Here is a 27,185-nt window from a genome sequence, read left to right on the forward strand (position 1 = left end):
CCCTCTTAAGGTGTATCCACACGACGGACCAAATTGCTCTTTTGGTCCGCGGGCCGCGCATCATGTGATCTTACGTCACCGGTTTTTGAGGTCCGCCGGCGGTCCGCGGCCCGCGCTTGTGAGAAATGCCAAGTGACTTTTCTCGCCCGGACCTTGGCGGCGGACCGCGGCGTTTTTAGTATAATTGAAGCGCTAAGTCTGGCAACAAGCTGACTTTTGTTGTTTGGATTGGAATTCAAATCCAAAGTCGTTTTCTTTTGGCGCCAACTGTGGAAGACGAAGAAGACGAACCTTTTGTTGTGCGACGATGCAACTTTTTACTTCATCGCGCTCATGGAGCAATTCCCCGCTCCATGGGACAATAGTCGCGACGACTACCCAAATAATCATCTAAAGATGTACCCATGCCTTTTTCGGTTCACTTAAATCGTCCTTGTCCTCAATATTCAACGCCAGGGCCACCGCGGCCAAACGTCTCTTTCGTTCAACCTCCATCTTGGCTCCTTACAAATAGCCTCAAAGCAGCTCGCTGCATGCGTTTGGCGGAGCTGTGAGGTCGAGGGTTAGTCCGGCCCGTTCGCTCTGTCGTCTGCTCTTTTGGTCCGCCGTGTGGATGCTCATTGCAGCCGGGCGGCCCGCGGGCCGTGCATCACGTGATCAATCGGTCCGCGGCCCTGTCCGTCGTGTGGATACACCTTTATGGTTTCCCTCCGTGACGTCACGACTGGGATTTGCCCAACGTTGGATTTGCCTCGCCGTGATGTCACCAGTTGTTATTCTGGCTACTTACCATCGGGTGCGACGACGAGTTCGATGGTGTGTTTAAAAAGCACAGTGGAAGCTATTAGCCATCGCAATCCGAAACTAACACCGTCAAAGCTGACAATCTGACGGTGCTCATATGCCCATGGTTTGGCCAATCGTGGAAAGCTGACCACAGCGACGCTTTTGGCCGCGCACATCGCTAATAGAGGAGGCCATTGCGCTTCTCGCTGGCCCTTCTTGAAGCAAGAGGTAGAGAGCTCTCGGCCATGTCATTTCGTTTCCGCACCCCTTTAAAGGATAGTAAAACATTCCACAAAAGCACATTTTTTCTAACTTTCCTAGAGTTGGCGTGAAATTTTTGCAATTTTTGCTTTATCGACTTTGAGCGAACGAGTGCGGGACGCAAACGATGAAGAGGAAGTGTGCCTATTTCGAACCATAGCCCAGGTCGGCGGCCCGCAATGTTGTCCGCCTCGGAAGAGTCCCTCTTCCGCTCCATCGAGAAGAGGGCCAAAGACGCGCCGTGCCACGTGTACCGTTACCACCCGGTAGACCTGGCCATCCTGATTGCCTTCGTTGTCTCCGTGCTGCTCGTCTTCGTGGGCTTCTACTACTACGAGATGCGCTATCCGCTCGGAGGTCTCTTCTGGCGTGGCGTGCAGGACGAAAGCAACGAAGGCAACTCCACGGAGACCGCCAACACGACCGCCGCTACCGAGGCCTCCAACAACACCAACACGAGCAGTGTTGTCTCGGCAGTGTATGACACTGCCTTCCTGCAGTCGCTGGACCGGTATCCTCTCCTGGAACGGAGCACCAAGACCTCTGTGTGCAGCGACCGCAGCTGCAGAAGCCTGGCCCGGTACCTCAAGGAGTCCCTGAAGCCCTCGGCGGACCCCTGCAACAATTTTTACGAGTTCGTGTGCTCCCACTGGTCCCTTCGAGACAAGTTGAGGCCGGGTGAAGCCGTGGTAACGGAAGACTCAATTAGGACGAAGGACATCGAGGACTTTTTGGTCACCAAGTTGAAAGAAAACGGTCTCAAGCGACCGTCGGAAAGCGCCAGAGAAAGTATGCAGGACGAGTCTCTGCGGTGGACGAAAAACGCCTTTGCCGAGTGCAAGCTGGGCGTGAAAACGAGCCGAAAGGCCTTCCGGAGTATTTTGGAGCATCAAGGCTTGCGCGGTTTTCCCTTTCACAAAGACCCGATCAAGATGGGGGAGATGGCGGCCAGGGTGGTCAGGGTGTCCGGTCTATCGCCCTTGGTCAGGGTGAGCCTCGACGAAGACAAAAAAGATGGCAAGCGGGTGATACGTCTGTCACCCTCTGAAGACTTGATTTTCCGCGATTTTTGGACGGTCAGCGGCAGTCATCAGAAGTGGTACAACGCTGCCGTGGCGAAAGCGGCGTCTGGGATAGCTTTGCCAAACGTGTTCAACGTCGAGAAGAAGCTAACGGAGCTGAGCGCAACGTGCAACGACGCGGGAGGGCCGTTACTACTTCGGGTCTCGGAGATGGAAAGTTTCCACAAGTGGAACTGGAAAGAGTTTCTCCGCACGCTCTTCGACGGCGTCGTGAACGTGACACGCAGCACCTACGTTCGCATCGAGAGTGAGACGTTCGCGAAGGGACTAACGTCCCTGCTTCGGTCGTTCCGATCAAGAGACATCGCCAACTTTCTCGGGTTCAGAGTGTACCTGAAGCACGCGCCTGTCTTGGACAAGCTTCGACAGCTGTCCGCCCTTGGGACCACCCTGCATCCCGGCTGGAACGAGTCGCTCACGAGAGACATTTCCTGCCTCCGCTTGCTGATGGAAATTGAACCATTCATCTTGATGCACCTCTACTGGGACACCTTCAAGGCCACACTAGAGCCCGGAATCGTTGAGAACATCGTCCAAAACGCTAAGAACACCATACTCAACTACGTGGAGTCCGTGACATGGTTGCAACCCTCGTTCAAAAGCGCGTACGAGGACCGACTCCAGAATACGACCTGCCGGTACCTTGTGCCGCGGTGGCTCACGGAAGAGGACAAGCGACTTCGCTACTCCCGAACGGTGGCAGACCACGTGCACTACTCCGGGATGAACACCTACGGTCCGGTCATCGAGGCCGTAGAGAAGAATCGGCTCAGGGTCATCGACGAATCCGGATTTGACGTGTCCTGGGAAAGTCGGCTTCTGGAGACCGACCCTGTCTGGGCGCGCAACGACGTGCTGGAGTTTCCAATGGCCATGTTTAGCAGGCAGTTCGAGGGGGACGCCTTCTGGCTGTACCATCTTCCGCGGGCTGGGGTCAAGGTGGTGGTTGCCCTCCTGGCGGCCCTCGTAGAGACGGCCAGGGCCTCCGACCAAAGCGTGTACTCCGATCTGCTCGGGACCAAAACATGTCTGGAGGGTCACTACAGGACCATGCGCGAGACACAGGTCCCCGAACGCTTGACTTCGTCGGTGGCACTCGAGAACGAGGTCTTGGAGAATATGGCGCTTCCGCTGGCGCTTCTTCTCTACCGGTCTTATGTGAATCCGAAGAGCGAGATTTCACTGGACACGCTCAAGGGCTATAGCAGTGATCAGCTGTTCTTCATAAACTACGCGATGGGACGTTGCGAGGCGCAGGACTCACGATTCGCGTGGCAAAAACTGCGTTACGGGAGGACTCCGCCGGCTGCGTACAGGGTCAACGGGCCCCTCAGGAACTCCGAGAACTTTGCGGACACTTTCATGTGTCCCGTTGACTCGTACATGAACCCGGCGAGCAAGTGTTCTCTCTGGAAGAACTGAGTTAGATTTCTTGTACATATGGAATATGTATTCTTAAAATTTTCACTTTTTTTTTTCTCCCCAGTGTTGTGTGGTCAGCATCATTGCGTCTTTGATGTAGCATGCTCGGCTTTTAGCGTCTTCGTTTCATGTGAGGCGAAACGGATTATGCAGAGCCCGCACTGAACGCAAGGCGGCTGAAAGTCGTCCGTGTGATTGATTCTGAAACCGGGCTCGGAAGAGGTTAGCCTGAACGTCGAAAGAAAAAAATGAAATCGTCGATGTATATACTGCAGTCAGAACTGAAAAAGGAGTATAACGTTGACGGAGAATATCAGTTTCTCTACGGCAGCGATGTAGCCGTCCTCGTTTTGGTCGACTGAACGTTCGTTTCATTTCATGTGCGACAGAAGCCAAAGCTACCAGCACGAGCACGTGGTTGCTCTGAACAAGGCTTCCACTGCATGAGCCCGCGTTCTTGGCAGAGACACTGAGAGCCTCGCACATGTTGTGCCTGCCCGCGCCTAAAATGGAGCGGAGAAGAGACGCTTTGCAGCAGCTGTGCAGGGAAGCCGCCATAACCGACCTTTAGTTTTTGGTTTCCTCTTCTTCCGTTCACTGCACTTCATCATTACCGAAGCCGGGCAGGTTGTGGCCATTTCCAAATTCTACTGCGTCCTTCTCCCCAGTATTTGCCTTTGTGGAGGCTCGTCAACGACCGTTTCACTGGCTCAGAATCTGGATAAGACGAGAGAAGGTCAGCAATGGCGGCTGTAATCTAGTGCGTGTGTGAAGCGTCCGTAACTTTCCTTGGCGTCTCATCAGCGCGGTCCTTGTGGTGTCCTTGCTGCTGAGCGCGTAGCTTTTGGAGCGCATTTCGCACTATCAATTTTTTTTCGTCAATAGTGAATAGTATAATGACCACCCGCAATGGATGCCATCCCTTGTGAGCCACGCCTACACCATTCCAACGTTTCAAATCCACAGCCAAGCGTGGGATGTCCACAGCCCAACACGCGCACGTAAGTCCCTTCGGAAAACGTGAAAATCATGCGCCCTACGCACGAACATTGAAAGTAGCGCCGGCCTTGAAGCTGTTTTCTGCAGGAAGGTCTATAGTTTCAGGCTACAGATGGTTGTAGTTCCGGCCATTGTTTTCCGACTTTGCCGCTCGGTTGCTACCTCGCGCAAACTCGAACTCACAGGCTGCCAGGCGTGTTCACGTCGACGTCAGCCTAAAAAACATTTTTTTTTTTTTTTTGCAGGAAGGGGTTTTAGGGAAACTTCAGGCCCCGAAGCATGCATGCACTTTGTTGTATGGGCTGGCGCATAAAACAAAAGCGCTGCGAGTCTCGCGACCTATTTCGCCTTGCGCGTCAGTTGCGTCTCCTGCGTTTGCCCAGAGTTCCATCTTTCGGCTCTCCGTTGTTGTTGTTGTTTGTTTGTTGTCGTCGTTGTTGCTGTCGCCGGACAGAAAGGTTATACGGACAGCATGATAGCCAAATGCACGCTGCTGGAGTGCACGCTCGGTCAGCGCTTTCTATAATGGTCCGGGGACACGTCCCGAACGTCGCGCAAAAACCGACATGCCGGCCGTTCTTGCAGATACAAAACGAGGAACAGGAAAGAACGGGAAAATCCATCCGGGCTTCTCGTCCTGATTCGGGTTTTCTGGTTGAGTGGGGGGGCCTATTTTTTTCCGGGTGTTTCCCGCTGGGTGCCCGCCTGATTTTATAACCCACTCTCGTTTCGCTAGTGCGTGCGATATGGCAGCGTAGCAATATCGTCGAGAATTTCGTCCTTCTTGTTTTTCTTTTCGTGCGTTACTTTTTTTTTGCGGGCGTCTGTTTTGCTTTTCCGCGCACGGGCGTGTTGGAGCGCACAAATTGCGAAGATTGCGGGAAGGGGGCGTCGCGCTCGCCTCTGTCCTGTGCGCTGCTTCGGGGCAATTTGTCAGCGAGTGACTTCTTGACCCAGTTGCGGTTGCGGGACATGTGTCTGCTCCCTTTCGAGATTCGCTTCCTCGCTTGCGCCGTTCCTTTTCTTTTTTTTAATCTGTTTTTTTTTTTTAAAGGTTTTTTATAGTCTAGCAGAGGACGCTCACTTTCATTTCGTGAATGGATTGTTGGATTTCTCCTTCCTCTAACTTATGTTTCTCGTTAACTCCTTCGTCGATATGAGCGCGCACGTATTTAGTTTAGCTCTTCTACCATTGTGGTTAGTGGCGGGGTTTAGCGTCTCTCTTTAACCTCCTGGCTACCTCTGTGGATGCCTTTCTTTCGTTCCCATCGACTGCGAGCTTCTTTTTTTTCTTTTTGGTTTATTGCTATAATTTGGCCCAATTAAGAACCGTGTTAGATAATACAACCATGGGCTTATAGACATGAAACGACCTTTCGGTAACCCTTTTAATCAATCCCGGCTTACTGGTTTTTGTTTTCTTGCCCTATTTAAGCGAGCACAACTAGGTAAATACAAATGTCCTTTTTTTTTCTCTCTCTTTTTTTTTTTCATGTGCGCGTTCGTGTACGGAAGTACTTTACTGTGGTTCGGGTGTTTCCGTAGAAATAATTAGTTGTTTTTGTAGCTTCTATAAGTGCGGTTCGGTATGTCTCTTGTCTGTGTGTGCGTGAAAGTGCGAAGCATATTTAAGTGCTGTCGCAATTGACTGTCTAGATGAGAAGGGTAGGGCGCCCCTTTGGAACACCCGGCCTGCAGCAGGCGTTCGTTGCCTTTCGCCGTGGCTGCGCGTGCACGCTGGAGGCTGTAGCGCTATCGTAGGTAGGAAGCTTGCACCGGAGGCCGGAACAACTCAAACTCCCCCCTCTCATTCTCATTCTGTCAGTGAAGGGCTGTTTGTACTCCGACGTTGAGCGTAGTGAACGCAGCGCAGCGCAGAACGCGCGCCTTTCATTGGCCGGCGACCAGGAACTCGATATCTGCGACAAATCAGTATCTGTGTGCGCTGCGCTACGCCGCGACCGTCGACGTTACGTTAAAGTATAAACGTACCTTGACTGAAGTGCGGCGTGCGACGATTCTTTGTTCGCCGACCGCACAGAATCGGCTATTTGGAGATCCGAGCAACTGTACGTGCTACTCTTTTCTCGCGTCCAGGCACCACACATCGCGTGGAACTGAGACCTCCGGTTCTCTTCGTACCAATCAACAAACTTTGCAGACTCCTCATGAGTCTCCGGTCGGTGATCTTGAACCCAAGGGACTATCTCCAGCGATGGGGCTTCCTCCATTTGTTCCGTTACGATAAAACTTTATTCTCGCCTTCTCCTCTACGACCTCTGCATGCCTTCATCCATCGATCATAAAAGCGGCACACCTTGGTTGTCTATTCTGTGCACAACTCGCCGACTCCAGCTCCTGTGAGCGGATCTAGGGCTCCCAGTCACGGTGATCCAGGACTCGCCCAACATGCTCACTTATGTTAACCGAGGACACATTGCGTAACCCGCCCAGAAGTTCACTCCTTCCGCCGCTCGCGTCCCCGTCCGTCGCTGTTTGCAAAACGCGCTGCACAAGCTCGACTTTTGTCAGTGACCCCGCGCTTTCAATGGCGAGCTCTGACCATGTCGTTCTCAGCTGCCTCTAGTTCTGGCCCCACAAAACCGCGTGCGATCTTTCGTTCATGATATTAGAGAGTTTTAGAATGACGTACGCAATTTTAGCGCACGCTACCGCTAAATTTAGCGCTTGTATTAGCGCACGCGATGCGAGAGAGTTTTAGAATAGCGTTTCTCCGTCGCGACCCAAAAGCCCAAGCATCTCACGCTTGCGACGCCACCAAGATGCAGTCACAATTTTTATTTCACACACGAAATGCTCTAACTTAAGAAAAAAACAAGTTTTTTAGTCCAGAGTATTATTTTAGATTTGTTTAAACGTGAGAATGCGGCGCGGGCGGTTGACCGGTCGTGTCCGCTTGCGTCGCCTCGGCAAGAGAGGTCTCGTGTACTGACCTTCGCACATCGTACCTTCGCCGAGAAATGTTCGCGCGTCACAAGCATCAAGCTGTCGGTGATCGTTGTCAAACCGAGTGCAACGTCGTCCCGTATTGAAAATCGCAGTCACGAGGATGCCGCCGACGTCGCACTCACGACGCCGCCAAAGCAGCCGCCGACATAATCCTGGAAGCCGCCTTTTTTTTCAACTCTGCTCGTCTTGGCTTTAGCCAACTTCTCATCACGAATCCTCCTTGGAGAAGCGCAAAGACCCTTTGCGTACGCACGCTATTTCTGAGAAATAGCGCACGCTAAAATTGCGCACGCAAAGCGCAAAATCTGGTTTGCGTTCGGAGCATGCGCAGTGGCGACGACGGTTTTTTTTGCGCACGCAAAGCTTTTGCGTGCGCTATTCTAAAACTCCCTAATGTCTGCTAGGATCTCACGTTAATGGTCCGGGCAACGACCGAGAAGCCTGTACAGCTCCGAACGATCGCCCGCACGACGAAGTTACGGAACGACGACCGACTTGCTCGCTCGGTAACAAATAACGCTCAGCGCGTGCCTTTATTCGCTTTCTAAAAATCATCGCGCATTTCTTTTTTTTTTAATTATTGTGTCTGTTTATTGTTGAATACCGCGAAGGTTGGTCGAATATAATACAAATACGATAAATAAAATACGATCAAATGACTTCCACCATATTCTGGCTCGCAGAGTTTTTGTACAAATATAAGCAAGCGGCGTATAAGGTGCCCTCCAGATGCCTTTTTTTTTTTTTAATTCACACTCGATTTAATAATCTAAGATGAATGCGTGGATAGCGGGTCGGATGCGGATACTGTACAAAATCGGCGGATGCGAATCGAACGCAAATAATCAAACTGTTATCCGCGCAGGGCTGTACCCATGCCCACTCTTTTATGACAGTTTCACATTTTTGTCTCGCGCTGGCGATGTAGGTTTGGACAATATTGGCAAGGCGCAGAGCTCTGGCAAGGCGGTACTGCGATTGCGCCCTTTGTATCGGGCGGTAGCTCGCGCCACCTGGCCCAGCAGTTATGCTCGAACGTTAAAAAAAAAAAAAAAAAGAAGGTTGCCTACAGGGTGGTGTGCTCGATATATGTGTAAGCAGCGCCCTCCCATAGCAGTTCGTTCTGATCGGAGTTCAGCGGCGCGACCTCATTCGTGTAACCGTCTGCGCGAAGAACGAACGAACGCGCTCGTCGTACACGTGGCCCGCCGTATATAGCGCAAATTATATACGTATAGTTGTTGGTATTTGTGCGCAGGTAATTAATGCGAAGGCAAATGTAAGTTCGGGATGAATTCAATTAGGAGGCTTGTTCGTAGGTTCATTGTTCGAGCGGAAAACAAAGACCCGACATCCTTCGTTCTCCGCTAATTAGCACGGTCTGACCCCGGCCTCCCGAACCTTCTTCCCAATTCTAATTAAGTTTGCTGCTCAGGAAATCCTGGAAGGTGAAGGGTAGTGAAAATTCTCTAAAATACTTTTCAAGCTTTTTTCTATTCTTTTTTAAGGGCGACTAAATACGTACATCGTAATGCCCGTAATTAGTGGATAAAAAGAAAAAAAGTGGCATCAGTATTTTGAGAGGAACGCTGCGCTTCGAAAACCCGGTGGCTCTTTCTTGTTACGTATTACTTTCATTTTCTTTCTTCACGTATTACTTTCATTTACTAACCCCCCCCCCCCTCTCTCTCTCTCTCCCGAACATGTTTTATGGCACTTCCTGACCCCTATTTGTGCGTGTGTGTGTGTTGGTCCTACCCCTTTTTTTTATTTCCCTTCCCTCGGTTTTGCCTTGCTGATTTCCCGTCGCCTCATCTCTTACACACTACTGACGTCACTACATAAACCGCCTCTGGGTGACCCCGGTAGCTTTGTTGACAGTGGCGGAACATGAGCTCCGAAGGCGCGTACACCGCGCATGGCTCCACATTATCGCAAAGTTCAGTCTTCGCTTCGATTCCGAAGCGAAGATTTTGGCCTCAAGTAACACCTTCCCAAAGCTATGAAACGTCACTTTGTCGTCACCAATAACTTGCATAAGCGACGATCTCGCGAGTATTCACAGCCTGCCAATAGGGACAATCTAGACAGCATTAACTCTAACGCAGCGTAGGGATGTAGGGGCGCGCGGGCGCGACGTCATCAGTGCAGCCGCTCAATCGCCTGGCCCTATATATGTGTTGCTCGCTCGCACTCCGGTGAAGCTCGCTACGACTTTGTGTTTCGCATTCTCGCCGGAATTTGAGCACCGAGAGAGTTTGGATGATTGGCATCACGTCCCGCGTTACGCCATTGTCGCGAGAGTCCAATCAGCACGCTCTGCGAACTTCGGCCCCAACCTTGTGTGTGCCGAGTTTAGTGACCCTGGAGACGATTATATGCCGCCAATGTTGATCATAGCCACGCGCATGGGGTTAGCAAGGCACAGGACACGCGCTGAGTTCCAGACATTGTTATGGTTCGGCTATATGTCGTCGTTGCAGCGATTGAACACGGGTCACTACCCGAATGCCTCTCGAGCTAGCAATTATCACGAGCCCAAGTCTAGTGCCCACGCAATGCTCGGGTCCAATCTATGAGCCGCATTCAAATATCGTCACTGGAGGATACTGCGATCTCCCAGTTACGTCATCAAGTTTCTTGAAAGAGATATTTAATGAAAACTCTGGCTTGGTGCCCTTGAAATTACACCGCAACAAAGTAGTTCCTTGGCCAGTGGCGTTGCGTGCGAGTATCTCAAAGTCCCACTAGTGACAGTAAGCTCGTGTAAAGTGAATAACATTCCAATCGAATATTGTTGCACGGCCCTTTTAAGGGTGAATGGAGTATAACTTATGCTCGAAAGAAGTAAACAAGAAAATCGGAGTGTGTGTATGTTTATACAGCCTAGAACTTAGTCTGCCTCAACGGGCGACAGGTCTCCCAGCTGTATACATGCGAAATTTAGCCAGTGCAGTACAAACCGCTAGCCTGGGGTCCAGGACACATAGGTTCAGTGTAGATTCGGAAACACTGTGAAAGCTATAATGGCGCGTTAGGAATCATCTGTCTTAAGAATTCTTTCGATCTTACTAGTAGAAGCGTCGTAACCTTCAATTAAAATGTCGACGTAGCCCGGACAGTTGCGGCGCGCCGAGCGCAGGAGAGCGCAAGAGTGGAGAGAAAAATGAGCAAAATTGGTGTGGGGGGGGAGACGGGAGACGTCGGCGGCGTAGGCGGGTGAGCCTTGCTCGCCACCACGGCAGAGAGGCTCGCCGCCTGGCCTGCGACAAACGCTGTACGCATTTTTTTGCAAAATAAACGCGGTTTGTGTTTACTTCTGCCCAAGTACATACCTGAATTCATGAGACAGAAAGCTCTAAAAGTCCGCTGCCAGCTCAGTATTCCTGAAAAGTGCTTCAGCTTCCCTTTAACTTGCGTGCCGTGCAATTGTGCACTAATCCCCCCGAGTTCTTTCGCGTCGGAACGCGACACGCGATCCTGATGGCCCCATGTCTCCGAAATCCCCGCTATCACCGCGATATATGATTCCGGCTGCCTTCTGCTTGTGCAATGCGATGCAGGGACGCCGACCTGCGTTTCGCGCAATTAACGCCAACGCGTATGTGGGCAACTCGCGTTAAGCATAGCTGTATGTGTAACTTCTAACGCGTGTCTCGAATACCAAAAACGCCTAATGCGCTGCTTTGATGCGAGCTCGGTCGGAGATTGCGAGCCGGACTAATACCAGCTAGAAGACAAGGCCTCGTGCATGACGTCATATTTAGTGGACCGCCGACCCGCCCTAAGCGGTAAAGGCGCTGAAGCTCTATACGAGAGACACCTCAAAGCGGTATAGACGCATCTGCCTTGACGTCGCCGCGTTCAGCGCCGGGCTCGTTGTCGACATTTCTATCGCAGTCTAGGCGCTGCTGCGTCCATGGATCCACTAGTGTTGACGTTTCTGAGGGGATTTTCGGGCCTTGTCTTTCAGGTGGCATTGGCCAGACACAGTGGCAAAACAGGAAGGACGGCTGAAAACGTTCAGTATAAAGCGTTCGTACATGATATACGAAGAGGAAGCATATAGAGTCGAGCTGGTTAGGAAACGTAATAAACTACACCCCGAGACAAGCAAAATAAAAGAAGTTATCTCGGGATGTAGTTTACGATGATTCATACTTTTACTGTATAGCTTGCGACATCAGCTCCAAACAACCTCCGCTTCTTTTCTTTTGTTTCCTTTTTCTCTCTCTTTCTCCTCTGGTGGTCGTCTGCGCGCACCTTTATTGATTGTCTTGCACACTTGGACTTTCTGCGCGAGGTTAACCTCGAGCAAAGGGATCTGTTGACGTCGCCCTTGCCTGTCGTTCATTGTATACTACGGCTTGAGCTCGTATTAATTTAATCCGTAACAACGCGACAAACCGTCGCAAGGTCTTCCTCGGGTATGAAGCATCGTATTAATTTGTGCGGGTATGGTGTATTGGGGAGAACCGACAGAGGACACGGTTATGTTTTGTCTTTGTTTTGTTTTCTTTTAGGGGCCGTGATTTTCTGCGTCCATAGTTGGCGAGCTGTCGACGGTAGCTATAGTGTTAGTTTCGATCCGTGTCGTTCATGCGTCGCTGTGTCCTTCTTTTTTCTCTTTTTTTTTTTTTGCGCTTTTCACGGGTTGCCGTTTGGTTTCTTTGTCGCCTTCGTGTCTCGCCGAGTGTGCGCGAATTCTTTTTATCCCGTTCGGCGGCGACGACGACGAGGCGTTTGTCTTCGTCATTCATTAGGAAAGAAAATCGATGGGCCGTACTCTGGGGAAAGGCAAGGCTTGCCTCCTATATTCTGTTTCAGCCCTACCTGACAGTTCGGTGGGAGCTACGCGATCGCCGGACCAATTCATCCCCTCCCTTGGATCACCTGACCCCTCACGCATGAGGTGTGGGCGGGAAGCGTGATCACGTGACGATAGGAAGAAGTGTGACTGGTCCAACGGGCACGTCTAGCTTCCACCACACTATCAGCTTGGAGCTGAACGGGGCGTTGAGGAGGCGTGTAGGCCTTTCTCGAGTTGTGTGTGTTTTCTTTTTTTATATTTCCCCCGGTTCTCCAATGCCTAATTTTGGAGGAACAAAAATTGACGAGTATATTTTACGCTTTGCGTCAGCGCGGCTCCGAGGATATCGCGAGTCTATAAAGCCCGGGTCACGCGGCTTGCTTATACATCGTGCGAAAACCAGTCTGCATACAGATTCAAGCGCGAGTTCACCTTGAGATTTCTGCTTCGAATGCCGCGCGGCAACGAGTTCAAAGAGAAAACTTGGCAGGCGGCATTTGAATCACGCATATTACGCTGACTCGTGTTTGCGCACTGTCTTTCGTACAGGATGTATGGGCAGCGTGATCCCCGGCTTAACAACGCGCATGTAATGCCCTTTCTCGCGTTTCGCATTTTGGCCGCTAGGCCTCGCCGGTTTTTGCTGCACATTGGGACAGGCGGTATAGCTGCCCGCTTCTCTCTTTCGTGTAGTTTCCGCCGGGTGGCGTTTCCTCCTGCGCAGTTTGCGAATTATCTTGGTAATCTGAGCCACGCGATCCGACACTTTTTCTTAATCATCTCCTGGGGAAGATTACTGAAGCGGTAATCAGACTGCGCATGCGTCATATATTCGCTGCGCACATGATGTCAGAAGTGACACGCCTCGAGCACGCGTTTCGAATCATGTTTGCCGGTAACATGTACGCTTCCAACATGTCTGCAGGCAGTTTTGTAAGACGAATACAACTGTCGTACAGAAGGAGCACCTCAGATTCACTGTCTTTCGTGCGACGTACAGAACTCAATATCGATTATTTTGAATTTACTTATTACATCTGCAACTGAATTTCATTATTAAGAGCTCAATCTTGATTGTTTTAAGTTTACTCATTAGACATATAAATGAGTTTTGTCATTCATTATTTTGAGCTTGGCCACTGGACATGAACTTGAGTTTTATTACTTCACAGACATTTCTTTGTCTTTTCATTAGAGATTCATACGAGTTTTGTCATTGAGTAGTTGACATAAGCTGACTCGAGCCCTTTGCTGTTGAGGAACCCAGCAAGGGCACAGCTGCAAACAACTCTGAGTTCACTTATGTCCCTTAGGTTAAACATATTTGCTCAGATTCATTCTGTCCAAGAAATGGAATCCAAAAGCTTGGACACCCTCCAGAGCATAGCCTGCATTATAGTAACTCTAAGGTCGCTGACAAGGTGGGAACAACAGGGAGGAGCTTCACTTGTCTCCCCGTCGAAAACGCTTCAACGCCTCGTGCACACCAAGCGCGCGCGCGCTGTCAATCAAAACACGGTGGAAGGCATGGGACGCGTGCTGAAGGTCGGGTGTTTGAAGGACACACCACGCCGTTTTTACTCTGTCAGTGACTGTAGTGGCTTCATTGAGCCTATTATACTAGTCACTTCAAAAAAAGAAGAAACATAAAATTTCAAAGTGAGCAACTACCACACCTCGTCTTCTCCTGAGGGGTGCTATGCAGATATGCGATAACATATTGGCTAAGAATCGCTTTTGCGGATTTAGTGACTGCCCCGAACGAGTATTGCTTCTACCAATGTTTTATTTTATTACTTTTTTCTTTACTAAGGGATAGATTCCAATGACGTCGAAACACTGTTCATCATTTGTCAGACTTCCGAGAAGCTGATAGCATACTAGGAACGTTGATAAATGCTGAGGTGATCACCGGCCAAATGAATACGTTTCATATCTAGCGCATATAAGGCGGTAGAGTGGTCAAGGAGAGTGTGATTAGTGTTTATGTTCGTTCCCTTTTTGGGCTTCGTTTCCTCCATGTTCCCTGCTTTGAGGAGTGATAAGATTATAATTCCCCACACGTTGCAGAACTCTTTTTTTAACGCAGTTGCAGGAAATCATATTGGTACACAGTTGCGAAAATTCAATTGAAAATCAATTGCAAAATATTCATTGAGACACTATTGCCAAAATTTTAATTGATTGCCATTGCTAAAAATTAGAACTCGGTGGTCAATATCCTGTGGTGGTTCAATAGGAATTAAGACGAAAAAGCCTATTGAGTTTCAGTTGAGACTTAACGCGGAGTATTGAGTGAATCCTTTACACTTTCAATTGAAACTCGTTTTGTTTTTTTGCAAGATTCGTAGGTTTCTTCTTTTTTTTTTTTTTACCACGATTTTGGTGGTAACGCGATGCCATCATGCTGCGCTGTGGATTACACAAACAGCGATGCAGAAGGACCTTTTGGCCGCCCCGACGGGAATGGTGAATTTTCAGCGACGATCAGAGAATGGCTCTGCAGACAAATTTCGACTGCCTCCAAAGGAGATCTTGCGAAATAAGTCATCGGAAAACTCGGGATCGTATTACCTGTCTCTTTCGGTCTTGCTGATGAAGATTGCCTAATAGGATCATGAGACGAAAACATATGATATATTGCAACTTGCTGAACAAAAAAAAAAATAAAAAAAGAATTGTTTTGCTGTGCTTCGGTTTTTTCTTTTTCTTTTTTTCTTTTTTGTAGGATGTGCAGTAGTTATTTGGCTACCGATGTTTTTGTAGTTGAACAGAAGTGTTTCTTGAAAAAGCGACTAGTCCAGAGGGTGACAAATGTACAATATCTTGCCTTCTAGCAATAAATATTTTGTTGTCTTCATCCTTGTGTGTGATTTGTCCTGTGTGAATAATAAGACGTCATTTGTTGACAACAAAAAGATTGTTCTTGTCTTTAGAAGGCTTTGCTGAGGGATCTCTCTGTCCTCATTTGTAACTCACGCAGTAAGGCACGCGGGTTTGCGGCAAGTGATACGCTTTGCAAGTGAGCTCAAGGGCGTACATTAGAGAGTTTTAGTAGACCGTTTTCATCTTCCGCTCCGCTCTGAGGGTGCCAGACTGCGCATGCGCGGCCCGCTTCGCCGGAATGGAAAGCGGAGGTCCAAAAACGCGTTTTAGTAGAGCGTTTTTCTTCAGCGTAAGAGCGTTTTGAGCGGGTTCGAAAAATTTGCTTGCGTAGCCCCACAAGTGGACGTTTATAGTACTAGTAAGACAAAACAAACCTAAGCGTTAACACCAGGAGAGTAAAAGGGAGCGTGATTGTAGAGGTAGTAAAAACGAAGGCGACAATAATGAACACAAAAGAGTAGGCACACACCTGAAGAAATATTAAGCTATAAAATATAAATATAATCGTTCCGCCTTGTGTGCGAGTGAAGCCGAAGGTATAAGCATGAGCATGTTGCTCTAAACGGTACTTGCACTGCACGAGCGCGCGTGCTTATCAAGGGCGCTGAAAGGCCGGCACTCGCTATTGTAGCTTCTGCTCCACTCGAATTAAAACTGAAACAGATTTACTTATTCGAAGTAGAAAAATAAGAGAAAAGGACGAAGTTTGCGCATTGCGAGTACATCCTTTTGCGTAGTACGAGTACAGTGTTGCTCAAGGCTAGCAAGGCATCTGCACGATGAATCCCCGCTGTTCTCAAGGAAGGAGACTTTTACTAACGAGATTAAGCTGGCGAGACATCGAATCTATGATTCGTATCCCTCGTGCCATCAAGCGCCGAAGCTTCCTTTCCGAACGCGGTTTGCTGGATATTTCCAACGTAGAAAAGAAACCCTTTAGGAAGCTATCCTGCTTAAAGAAGGACCTGGCTGTTCTGCATGCGGGCCTCCAAATACCAGCACCCGACAGATCGGCGCAGGGTGTTGCCAATCTGGCGAGACGCTTTGCATGGTTCTTCCTCGACTGGCCTACCCCAACCGTCTGTTCGTACTTGGATGAGCGTTTGGACGGAACTTGTCGGTGTTCTTCAGTTCTGTGAACCTCATCGTGGGTCACATCAACGAGAGGTTCGGCCACCTGCTCGCTGACATGAACAAACATAGGTGGTTGACCCCGGCGAAACTGGAGCTGTGCTCACAGTTGAGACCTTGCATGGTTTGTGTAAATTTCGCATTTCCATTGTTTCTAGCACAGCTGCTCTGTCTGGTGAAAAGGTGTACATGGGCAGTGTGAGGACAAGTCACGACGAGCGCGTTCGTAATCTGTGAGTATTAGTAGGCCACTTTTATGAGCTCTCTTTGCTCTACTTTACGCTCTGCGAGAAGCATCGTCTCCACCGCGCATGCGTGGCCCGCTCTGAGTCGGAGCGTATAGTTAGCGGAGTGAGCGTGCGCTCCGCTTCACAAGTTGTAGAGCGGACTGCCCTCAGCGTTCTTTGCGTGATCGCTTAGATCTCAAGATGGCTGCACTTACTCAATACGCGTCGATGTTTTTGACCGTGACCTCAGCTTGAAAGAGGTTGAATCAAGAAGTAAAGCGTACGCCCCGCGCGTAAAAAGTAAACCATTCGATTTGAGTTCTATGTAACACAAAACAGCATAATCAAACGAAGTGAACGAGTATCACTTTGCAACCAGCACGGCGTCGGTAAAGTTGTCGCGTTTTTGTGGACGTCCTATGGCTATGCTGTCAGATGTACGGGTGCGCGTGCTTGAACGCCGATTATATCTGTGCATGAGCCCTCCTGTCGAAAATGCCACTGAAAGCTGACCACGAGCATAGCGCTCGCAAGCTGCACCAAAGAAACCATTCATCTCAGCTTTATTTATTCACACTCGCTCGCAACTTTTGAATTGTTTAACTTTCCCCAGGAAATGTTCGCATTGAATTTCCTTGGTAGATTTAGAAAATAATAGAAACTTGAATACAGCCTTTCTAAAAGTGCAACCCATGGTGCCGCTAGTCTTCGAGGCCGCGTTATTTTGGTCAAGTGTCTTGGGAGCAAGAGAGCTACGTCATTGTTTGTCGCGGATGCGAGTCTAAATGTATTAGACACGAATGCTGCGTCAATACTGAATATGAAATTGGTTCTAGTCACAAGTCTCGCACTAAAAGCGATGCCCAAAATATGGCGACCCAATATGTTACCCGGTGGTGTTTTGAAAAGAGTTACCAATAACGGTCGAAAGAATATTCCACGTCAATTTTTTTGTCTGGTGAAAACCAGACAGGCATAAGCAATGCAAAATTTAGCAAACATAACCCTGGACTTCTAAGCAATAGTGGTAGATTAGAACAGTTTTCAGAAGTTTCGTTTTGAATTCCGGCGTAGCGGGCCTGGCATGCACAGTTTGACGGCCTCAAAGCTTAGCAGAATTAAGGAACAACTATATATATATTAATTTACGATACCCAGTTTTTTACAACCCTACAATGGAAATACGCTTTATCTTAGAGGAATAACAAGTCCCATATCACATGTTTTGGTAGTGTTTAAATACTGCCGTGTTGTAAGAGTGTTTTTCTTTGTCTTTTTTATTAGGCCGTCAAGGACAAGGGAACACCCCTGAACAACTGTTGGGGTTTTGTTGAACGCACAGCATGCCCATATGCCGTCCATCAAAAAATCAGAAGAGGACCACAAGAGAGGGCTCGTCGTGAAGCACCAGGCAGTGATGTGCGCAGACGGCATAATTTGACGGCTGGACGAAACCTACAAAGACTATGGACATTTTTTTGTTTAATATTAGAATGCATAAAATTATCACTGAAAATCATATTCAAGCTTTTGTACTGAGCGAAATACCTGTCCAACTGGGCTGAAAGGCATCTAGAAATATTTTAATAAAAAACGTTTACTAACGACTCCCATTTTACTTCTCAGATGTGCGTGTGAATATTGCATCTAACCAAATTACAGTGTTACTGTTGAATTCAGCATTGTAAGAGTAGCCTATGTTGCGTGGCCTTCTATTGCAAGAAAAGACCGTAGCACAAGTGAGGCAGAAACTAGGGAAACGCACTTTCACAAAAAAAAAAAAAAGTGTATAGTCAAGCAAAATGGTTTCATGTCACCCCCCAAGGCAGACATACACTGCGCTCCACGGTTAATACGAACACGAAAAGAATCGCATTTATTTGCAGTTTATTTTTTTGACAGCTATTGAAAAAGCTGAAAATTTGTCGCTGAGATTAGTGCCCCAAACGAGCGCTTTATTCCACACCAATAGGCAAATGTCAGCCCCTCGAATTTAAGGTGAAAAATGAAAACAGCATATTGAATGCTCCCGCTAACAATGTCGCGCAGTGTACATAAACACCAAGGCACTCTATCACAAACCGAAGCATACGAAGAAGAAACGACTCATTTCATTGGGGAAAAAAAAAGTAGAGATATAAATAGAGCACTCGCTTTCGCTAATTTTCACTGTCTTGCTGCCTGAAGTAACCAAACAAAATATCTGTCCGTTTGCTAACTGCTTTAGTCTTTGGTCTTTAGCCTTTAATTTTTGGCTCTAAAGAGCCGCGGCACCGCGGAAAGTAGCAGCCCGTACCACCGAGGCCCGCGGTGCCGCGTCTAGGGAACATGGTGATGTGATGAGTATAAATGTGCAAGATGACGACGACATGGGTTGTTGGCATCGGGGAGGGTGGCAGTCCGATTCGCAGAAGTCCAGACTTCGTGGAGGCGGGTTGGGCGGGCGAGCAGCGAGCTATGAGGATCTTGCACGCCGTTCGATCAGTGCATGAAGGAGCACCATACAATGGCGCTATTGCTCACTGGGGTCCACTGGGGTCAAAGAATCATGCTTCAAGGAGGTAGCCCAGCCGAAGTAGAAGCTGCCGCCTCCGAGGAACCGGGGCCCAGGGCTCAGATTGAGACACCGCCGTCGCCCGGTGTGTCATCCTCTCAACGTCGTCGTCGTCATCTCGCATAGAAAAATCGAGCCCGCTGGCTTAGACAAGGCAGCACCTGTTCCCACCGTTCAGGGGCCGTGAAAGGATTGCGGCCAGCGATTTCTCGAAGCAGCCAGAGGTTCTTGACCACCGCGAAACGTTTTCTGGGGACGCCTTTTCAAACAAAGTCTGCGCAGCCATCTTAGTGCAGCCTGGTTCATAACGGTCAAGCGCGCTCCCAAGCATGATTTCAAATAGCGAGCACCCACCTTTCTAGAAAAACACCATCTAGTGAACCTTTAGTGAGAGTGGTACGTACTTCTTAAAATGGCGACGATAGCGGAGCTGACGCTACACGCTCAAATCCCAGAGCGGGTCGCGCATGCGCGATGGCGACTCCGCTTTCCAGAGAGCGGAGCGGGAAAGCGAAAACGGTCTACTAAAACTCTCTATTGACAGGGGCTGTTTATACTCTGACGATGAGCGCAGTGAACGCAGCGTAGCGCAGAACGCGCGCCTTTTATTGGCTGGTGACCAGGAACTCGATATCTGCTATCAATCAGTATCAGTGTGCGCTGCGCCACGCCGCGCCCGTCGACGTTACGTTGAAGTATAAACGTACAGTGCTAATCACACTTGTCTATAACGCGAGAGCGTGCGGCTTTCTCCGGGGAACGCTAGACTGGTGGCATTCGCGGAAACTAAGCTAGTCACGTGGCGCAACATGGAACGGCCCGTTCGAGGGGTGTCCTGCCCACTCTATCAGCTGGCGGCGAACGCGGAAGGCTGCTCGCGCGATTTTTACAAACATGATTGCTTGAACAATAAACAAACTAAAGCATGAAGGTGCATCAACGATGTCATCATAAAAAAAATATATCATAACGCACTTTACTTTTATCGCTTATCAAGCTGATAGAGTGGGCAGGACACCCCCGAGCGGGCCGTTCCATGTTGCACTCACGTGACTACCGGTATAGCTTAGTTTCTGTGAATGCCACCAGTCTAGCGGTCCCCGGAGAAAGCCGCCGCTCGCGCGTTATAGACAAGTGTGATTAGCACTGTACCTTAGGTATGAAAGAGCGCCTCGCTAATAAATGGAGTACATTGGGAACGCGCGCGCAAAACAACTAAGCACGCGGTAAGTTTGTTTTTTTTTTGTAAGTGAAGGGAAACAAATAAGTGTATTGGATTGGTAGTAAATGCACGAAGCGCGTAAATAGCAGACGTCGCATATTCCTCATTGCGCATGCGCACAGTTGCAGGTAGTGTTCGATGTTTATAAAGTGTGTACGAAGTAAACCAAGCTGCTGGTTTGGCAAAACTATCGTTGATGTCAAAATTACCGAAAGGTCCTGAATTTGCACGCGTTGTGCTGCCTTTTATTTACCTAACTCGAGTGATGCCGAGTCTGCAAATGCACTTCGTTCAAGGTACTAGAACGGTTTAGTAGAGCGTACGCTAAGGAATCGGATTGCGAGTCTTGCGGGCACGTGTCAATCCATGTTCAAGGCGACGACACGAGCTCCCGCTAGCAACGCAGTCCTTGCCTACGAAACAATTTACACGCAGGGAGAGGTGCATTCTAACGTGTGCCTGCTCTGTGTTCTTGCTGCAATGAACGGGTAAACGCAATATATTTTTGCAGTGCATGCCGATGTCCCAAATACTATAAACTACTTTTTTTTTAAATTTTCTGCGTTTAGCGGAATCGAAGGAAGCTTGTCTTCGCACCCGAGCGATTCCAACTCCGCTTGCGTTATTGCATTTGCCGATCGAGACGTTTTTCCCTGCTTTACAACTCTAATAAAGGTGCGGAAACGCTAGTTCTGAACGTTAGAGAACAAAACTGTCGTAATATCTGAAGAAAAAAAATCTACTCCGCCGTATGCAATAGCAAACAAGTACGGCCCGGCACGCAGGCGCTCGCCTACGCGCACAAACATGGTGGTGGGGCGCGTGGCGCGGAAGGAGGGCAAGGAGGATTGCCCTCGATGGAAAGGAGGAAAGTGCGGGGAGAGGAGGAAATGCGCAGCGCCACTGGCCCTGGAAATTGGCTAGGAAACACCTTCTGCGAGCGCCGACAGAGGGCAGCGGAGTCCATAATTCGAGAGGGTAGGCGATAGGCCGCATTGCAACAGAGGCCGCACGGGATTGCCTGGTTATAGGGAGCGACGCCGTGACGTAATACCTAGCAACCGAAGATCGCCGGCGACGTGCCCCTTCGCCACTAGGCACGCATTCGAGGAATCATGGGAACGGTGGTCCTTGAGTTCCCTAGTGATCGGTAATTTCGACCAATTCGATGGTTACACAGTTTTGAGTGTAGTCCGGAGTCACCCTGAACAAGCGTCGTGTAAAGTCCAAGGACCTGTTATATCATTTTTAAAATTTTTCGTGAATGTCAGCTTTTTTATGCTGTAAGTTTAATGCACCTTTCAACCTGGCTGAACTGCAGAGATCTCTTGCAATAATATCATTCTCGTGATTGTTGTTTTAGCAGGAATTACTTATAAATCCGAGAGTTCACAACCAAAAACAGAATTTAGCTCGATATCGGTGTGGCTGTTTATAGCATGTTTAGTTTTTCTAACTTGATATCAGCAACTTTGAAGCTGTACGAGAATGATAATATTGTAAGAGATTTCTGCAGATCAGGCCAGGTTGGAGGATGGACCTCATCCGCAGTATCAAAAACGCTGACATTGGCAAAAAATTTTAGAAAAGAGATAACAGGTCCTTGGACTTTACACGATGCTTGTTCAGTGTGACTCCGCATCACACTCAAAACTGTGTAATCATCGAACTCGTCGAAATTACCGATCACTACGGAACTCAAGGACCCCCATGATTCCTCGAGGTTGGGCCGCGGCGCCCGGGGGATTTAGCAAAAGTTCTATTTCGGCAGCGCGCAGTAGGGGACGGCGGGTGTATCACTGGTACGCGTGTTAACCTACTCTTACTGTGGTCCCTCCGTTCACACCACTTTGCGGCGACAGTCTGCATATGACTTATTACAAAATATTAACCCACCTTGACCCACCCGTATACACGCCGCTTCGCGGCGCCCCGCCGCCGGATCAAGTGTGCCCTGGTTCCGCTGTCCCCCAGTGCACCTCGGTTGCTAGGTGTTACATCACGCGTCGCTCTCAATCCGGTGCGGCTGCCGTTACTATGCGTCCTATCGCCTAGCCTCTCGAAATAAGCGGCCAGGGTGCGGGTGCGCGCTTTGGACGCACTGGGGAGCTCCTGCCGCCGCCTTTGGAGACCCGTGGACGTACACGGGCTGCGGTTCCATTCTTCGGCCTGCCAAGCCGTTCTTGACGCGCAGTTGGTCGCCGGGACATAAACGCGCAGTGTCGTCGCCCCTGTATGCTTAACATGCACACTGCAGCAACGAAATGGCTCTGTCGTTTTCCGCGCATATCGCCCGCACGTCCTTCATGCACACGCAAAGTGACCTAATCTGGTTGCTCCAGAGAGAAGAGGGGTTTCGGGAATGTTCAACCCGCGGAAAGGAGCTGAGAGGCTGCATTCACCGTGCTTTGTTATACATAACCGCTGCGGGAAACGCTTACGCATTTCTTCGTGGATCAGCGTAGCGGCAGCGACGATTTTGGCCCTTTTTTGTTTTTCTATTTATCTGCAATTTTACTAAATTTAGGAGGCATTTAGGTTTATTCTTATGGAATATGTCAACCTCCGACTACAAGGGATGGTAAAGTGTCCCATAGTCGAAAACAAAGAACTGGAGGAATCCATCTGGTCGTGGCGACTCGACGCATAGTTCGATGTGGATATTTTTAGTTGCTTGGTTTATTTTATTTACAGATTATTCAGCCCAATATTTCATTAGAATACGCAAACGTAACGTTAAAGGGGTTAGAACGCGAAAATTAAACGGATAGATTATTCTTGCAGTGGAATGCTCATAGGCTGCTTAGTATGTACACCAGGTTTCGCGATTATTAGAGCTCTAGTAATTCCAATAATCAATTTACGAATTTCGATCATTTTCATCCGGAGTCCAGGCATTACTGCCTAAGTTAGTCACACCATGGCGTCTATAAACCACGTGATCATGAACGCTCTCTCATTCTAGGCCCCCCCACGATCGCCCAAGCTCACCTCGTCGTGGTACGATCAAAACCGCTCTCACAACTCGGCATCCCCGAGGCTATTCTCGCTCTCACCCCCAGCCCTTTGACCTTCCACCCTGCCTGCGCCTGCGAGATTGCCCCGGACGACGGCGACCACGGCGAGTTCGTCCGTGACTCGTCGTTGCTCGAGCTGGTCGCCAGCGTGTCGCAGTCAAATTGAACACATTCCAACATCTCTCGACGACAATCACGCTCATCGCATTTGCGATCAGTGTCGAAGACTTCGACGAAGCGGACGATGCCGTACTCATAGCCGTCACGGACCACGTGCTCGAAACGCTGAAGGTAACCGAGGAAGCTGGGGCTCGAGGGGCCAAGAGAGCCAAGTCTGTGAGTGCGTGCAAGGGAACGCCACGCGGTGAGCTGGTGACGTCACCAGCCCGCCAGCCACGGCGCCCTTTTCGAATAGGGCGGATTCGAGGGTCTTAAAAAGTATAGTTATCTCATATTTTATTTTTTGGCGTGTCCTGACATCTTTAATGTAACGCACCGTTCCAATCTTAGAAGGGTAACGAGAACGCGTTCCTTTTGAACCCCTGGATTTTGTAACGAGAAACGAGCTTTCTTTCCAGTTTTGGAGGGACGTGTGAAACACTGGGCGGAACCCATACCTTATCCAACTACTTCCAGAATGGTATCTGCGCCAACGATGCGCCGACTGCGACAACCGCGGCAGTATGCTTTATCTCTTCGTCGAGAACAAGGAGGACGTCGACTCTGATGAATACGGCCACCTTCATGACGTTCGGTGACAGCGGAACATTGAAGGAGAGCCGCCTTTATCCAACACTGCGGCAGCCCTCGACGTGCCAAACTGTCGTGCGCCCCGTACCCCACGCGGCGCTACGACTTCGTTTCACCCAACCATGCATTATACAGGCGGTGGCGCTACGAGCCATCAAAGCCGATGCTAACGCCGTGTGTCACCTGACTTCTGGGAGGAAGCGCAGTGACGTGCAGGGTGCGTATAGTCACCGGATGTGCTCAGAGCACTGCAGGGTGTTTCCGAGCTTAAAACAAATAAACCAATGAACTGACTGCACTGAAACTTTTCACAAAACAACGTCTCAATACTTGGAAAAATGGATAATTGGGCTAGTTGGTATATACATGGGATGAATAATTAGCGCCTCAAAAACGGATAGAAAACAAGACGGCACCGAGTGTTCGGCGTCGTCTTTTCCTGTGTCCCTGTCTTTTGAGGCGCTAATTCTTCATTCCATTTCTTTAGGCGGTGCATTTGTCATAGTCCAATTTTGTGAATGCGTCGGGTCTGTCGGGTTGACTGTTCTACTCGCACATGGCACAACATAAAGCAAAAAAAAAAAAAAAAAAAAAAGAAACATGAAAGATTTTTTGAGAGGAACACCTGAAAGCAGATCAGATCCGAGCGTACGCGGTATCATCTGTGAGTAGCCGCGCTAGCCAGGCGGAATTGGTCGTTTTTCTCCCCGCGCATAGAAAAAAACTGGTTTCTTCTAGACTTAATTTTTTTTTACCGGAGACCTACACTCATAAAGTTTGACAATGATAAAAAGCATCACCTTGTGGCATCGTTGTGACAAGTTTCAATGCAGTCCGTTCTTTAGTTTGTTTATAGCAATTTTTTTTACGCCTGACGCAGCTATACGTGCAGGGTGCGTGGTCACGTGATTGTTTAGCATGGCTCGTAGCGTTCGGTTCGGTTCATCGCAAGGTGGAGCGGAGCTTTGAAGCCGGCCGCGAGAGGGAGGTGACGGTCGGCGAAAGACCGTTTGTCTCCGATTAAAGGGGACGATATTGAAGCGAACCAAGCGCGCACTGTTTGACAAAGGGCTCCTGCCCCTGTTTACCGTCGGGCTTCGGACGGTGACTGGTTGTTCGCTCCGCGCTCCAAATTAATCCCGCAGTCGATGAAGCGAGAAGGAGGCAACCCTACACTCTACTATTGGGGGAACTGTAAACCTCTCCTCCGACTTCGCGCCTGTTTGTCTGTCTAGAACCGGAGCCTGCCTTTTCTATGTATATATTTTTCCCCCATTTCCCGGTTTCGTCGTTACTTTGTGGCTGGCGTGAAAGCATCGTAAATTACTTAGAGGAGCCGCCTCGCCGAACCTCGCTCGCTGCTCGCTAAATCGCGAGATTGTGATGGATGCGAGTCTGCTTTGTCTAGCGTCGGCTGTGGGGTGTGCTGCTGCTTCTGCTGCTCCTCCACTGGGGTTAACAAAGACAAGCGGCGAAGCGTGGCTGGCGGTCGAAAAGGTGCCGTGTCGTCGGGCAAACGCCCCTCACGTCGGGTTCAATCGTTGTTTTGGCGTCAAGGGTGTCTTTGATGGCGGCGGAAAAGTGCCAGAAGCGAAGGAAGGCTGATGTTACGCACGTCGCTTCTAATAATTTGCGGGGGTAGTGAACTTTTCTTTTTTTCGTTTGCGGGCGTAATTGTCCTATTGTAGGCCGAGCTACGCGCTTACGTGCCATTGCGCAGTGTCTGCGTAGGTACTCCGCTTGAAAGGCGCGGACTCGCACCCGCCACCGGCATCGATCTTCTGCATTGCAGAAGATGTAGTTGGCAGACGAATCGAATTGGTTATTCACGGAGAACCTGTGTATAACGGTGGTGGGTTTTTGTACTTTTTAATGTTTAGTGCTGCATTTAAACTGACAAGGTTTACGGTTAAGTTTGTATACCACATTTTATGAATTGCTGCCTTATATAGTTACATTATAGAGGGCATTTTTATTTTAAAGCTTGTCTATGTGTTTTTTTCGTGGTAAAAGGTTGCTGGGTTCCTAACCATGACTGACGAGTTGATGGCGGCGCAATTCTTGCCGTGTGACTGATCGGGCGAGTTAGGGAGTGCTTTCCTTTCAAATGTTATTATTTTGGTTATGTTTACCGTCGCATGTTTATGCATGTTTACCGTCGTTTGTGGTCATCGCCGGCTGTTCGGCTTCCCGTTTCACTTTAATCGGAGGAAGTCTTTTCGTTCTGAATAAATAATGCGCTGATAGATTTTTTTTTTTTTTTTTAAGGGGGGAAAGGGGGGGGGGGGGGGTTACGATCGCCCGTGTTCATGGGAAGAACGGTAACTCCGATCTCGCCAGCGTCACGCTTTTTTTAAATTCATTTTCGCTGTCTAGAAAATCGTGTTGTGAACCGTTTGAGATGGTTTGCTCGTGTAGATCTTGACTCACTTTTGACTGCCGGTAACTGCTGTACATCGTTCTATACTCGGTGACAGGGGAAACTCCTCCCACCTTTTTCCTCTTCAGCAGAGCGAACGCTGGAGAGGAGGCAACCCTTCCTTCAGCGTTCCCTCTGCTAAAGTGGAGGAAACCGGCCATATATGCTGCTTGCTTTCAGGTGGCTGAACATTAGCAAGATATGTCTTTGTTAACGTTTTCTTGCGCTATCTGCGCACCTCAGCTCGGTGCACACGAGGGGGCAACGGTTTCACAGTATGTTGCAGCCTACGAACTGCCCGCGTAGGCTCCGTCCACTCAAATGCAACGTTTCGCCCAGCAAGGCGCATTGGTCATAGCTTTGTTTTTTGTGCGCGCAATCTTGAAAAGGAAGCGCTTAGGGACGCTTCTCTCTCTTTGCTACCGGCCAAGAAAATAGTTATTCTAGACCGCGTTTCCCTCTCTGCAGAGCACACCGCAACGAGGACGCCGCTACTGCGCATGTGCGCCTGCTAGTCTCGTCTGCAGAGTTCGGGATCTCGCGGCGCGGGTTGCAGATCGGGTGTTGCGGGACGGCGGAAAGGGTCTACGAAAAGATTCATAATGGGGAGTTTTAAAACAAAGTATCGAAGTTTAGCGCATGCTATAGC

General features: G+C 49.3%; 1 protein-coding gene across 1 annotated transcript in view; it reads left to right on the forward strand.

The window, feature by feature from the left end:
- The window catches only part of LOC8043982 (pseudouridine-metabolizing bifunctional protein C1861.05), a 482,938-nt gene that overhangs the window by 355,319 nt on the left and 100,434 nt on the right, over nucleotides 1–27,185 (forward strand). The gene's annotated exons all lie outside the window — the stretch shown is intronic.

Source organism: Ixodes scapularis, unplaced genomic scaffold (genome assembly GCF_016920785.2).
Source record: "Ixodes scapularis isolate PalLabHiFi unplaced genomic scaffold, ASM1692078v2 PGA_scaffold7__128_contigs__length_106722199, whole genome shotgun sequence".
Classification (NCBI taxonomy): Eukaryota; Metazoa; Arthropoda; class Arachnida; order Ixodida; family Ixodidae; genus Ixodes; species Ixodes scapularis.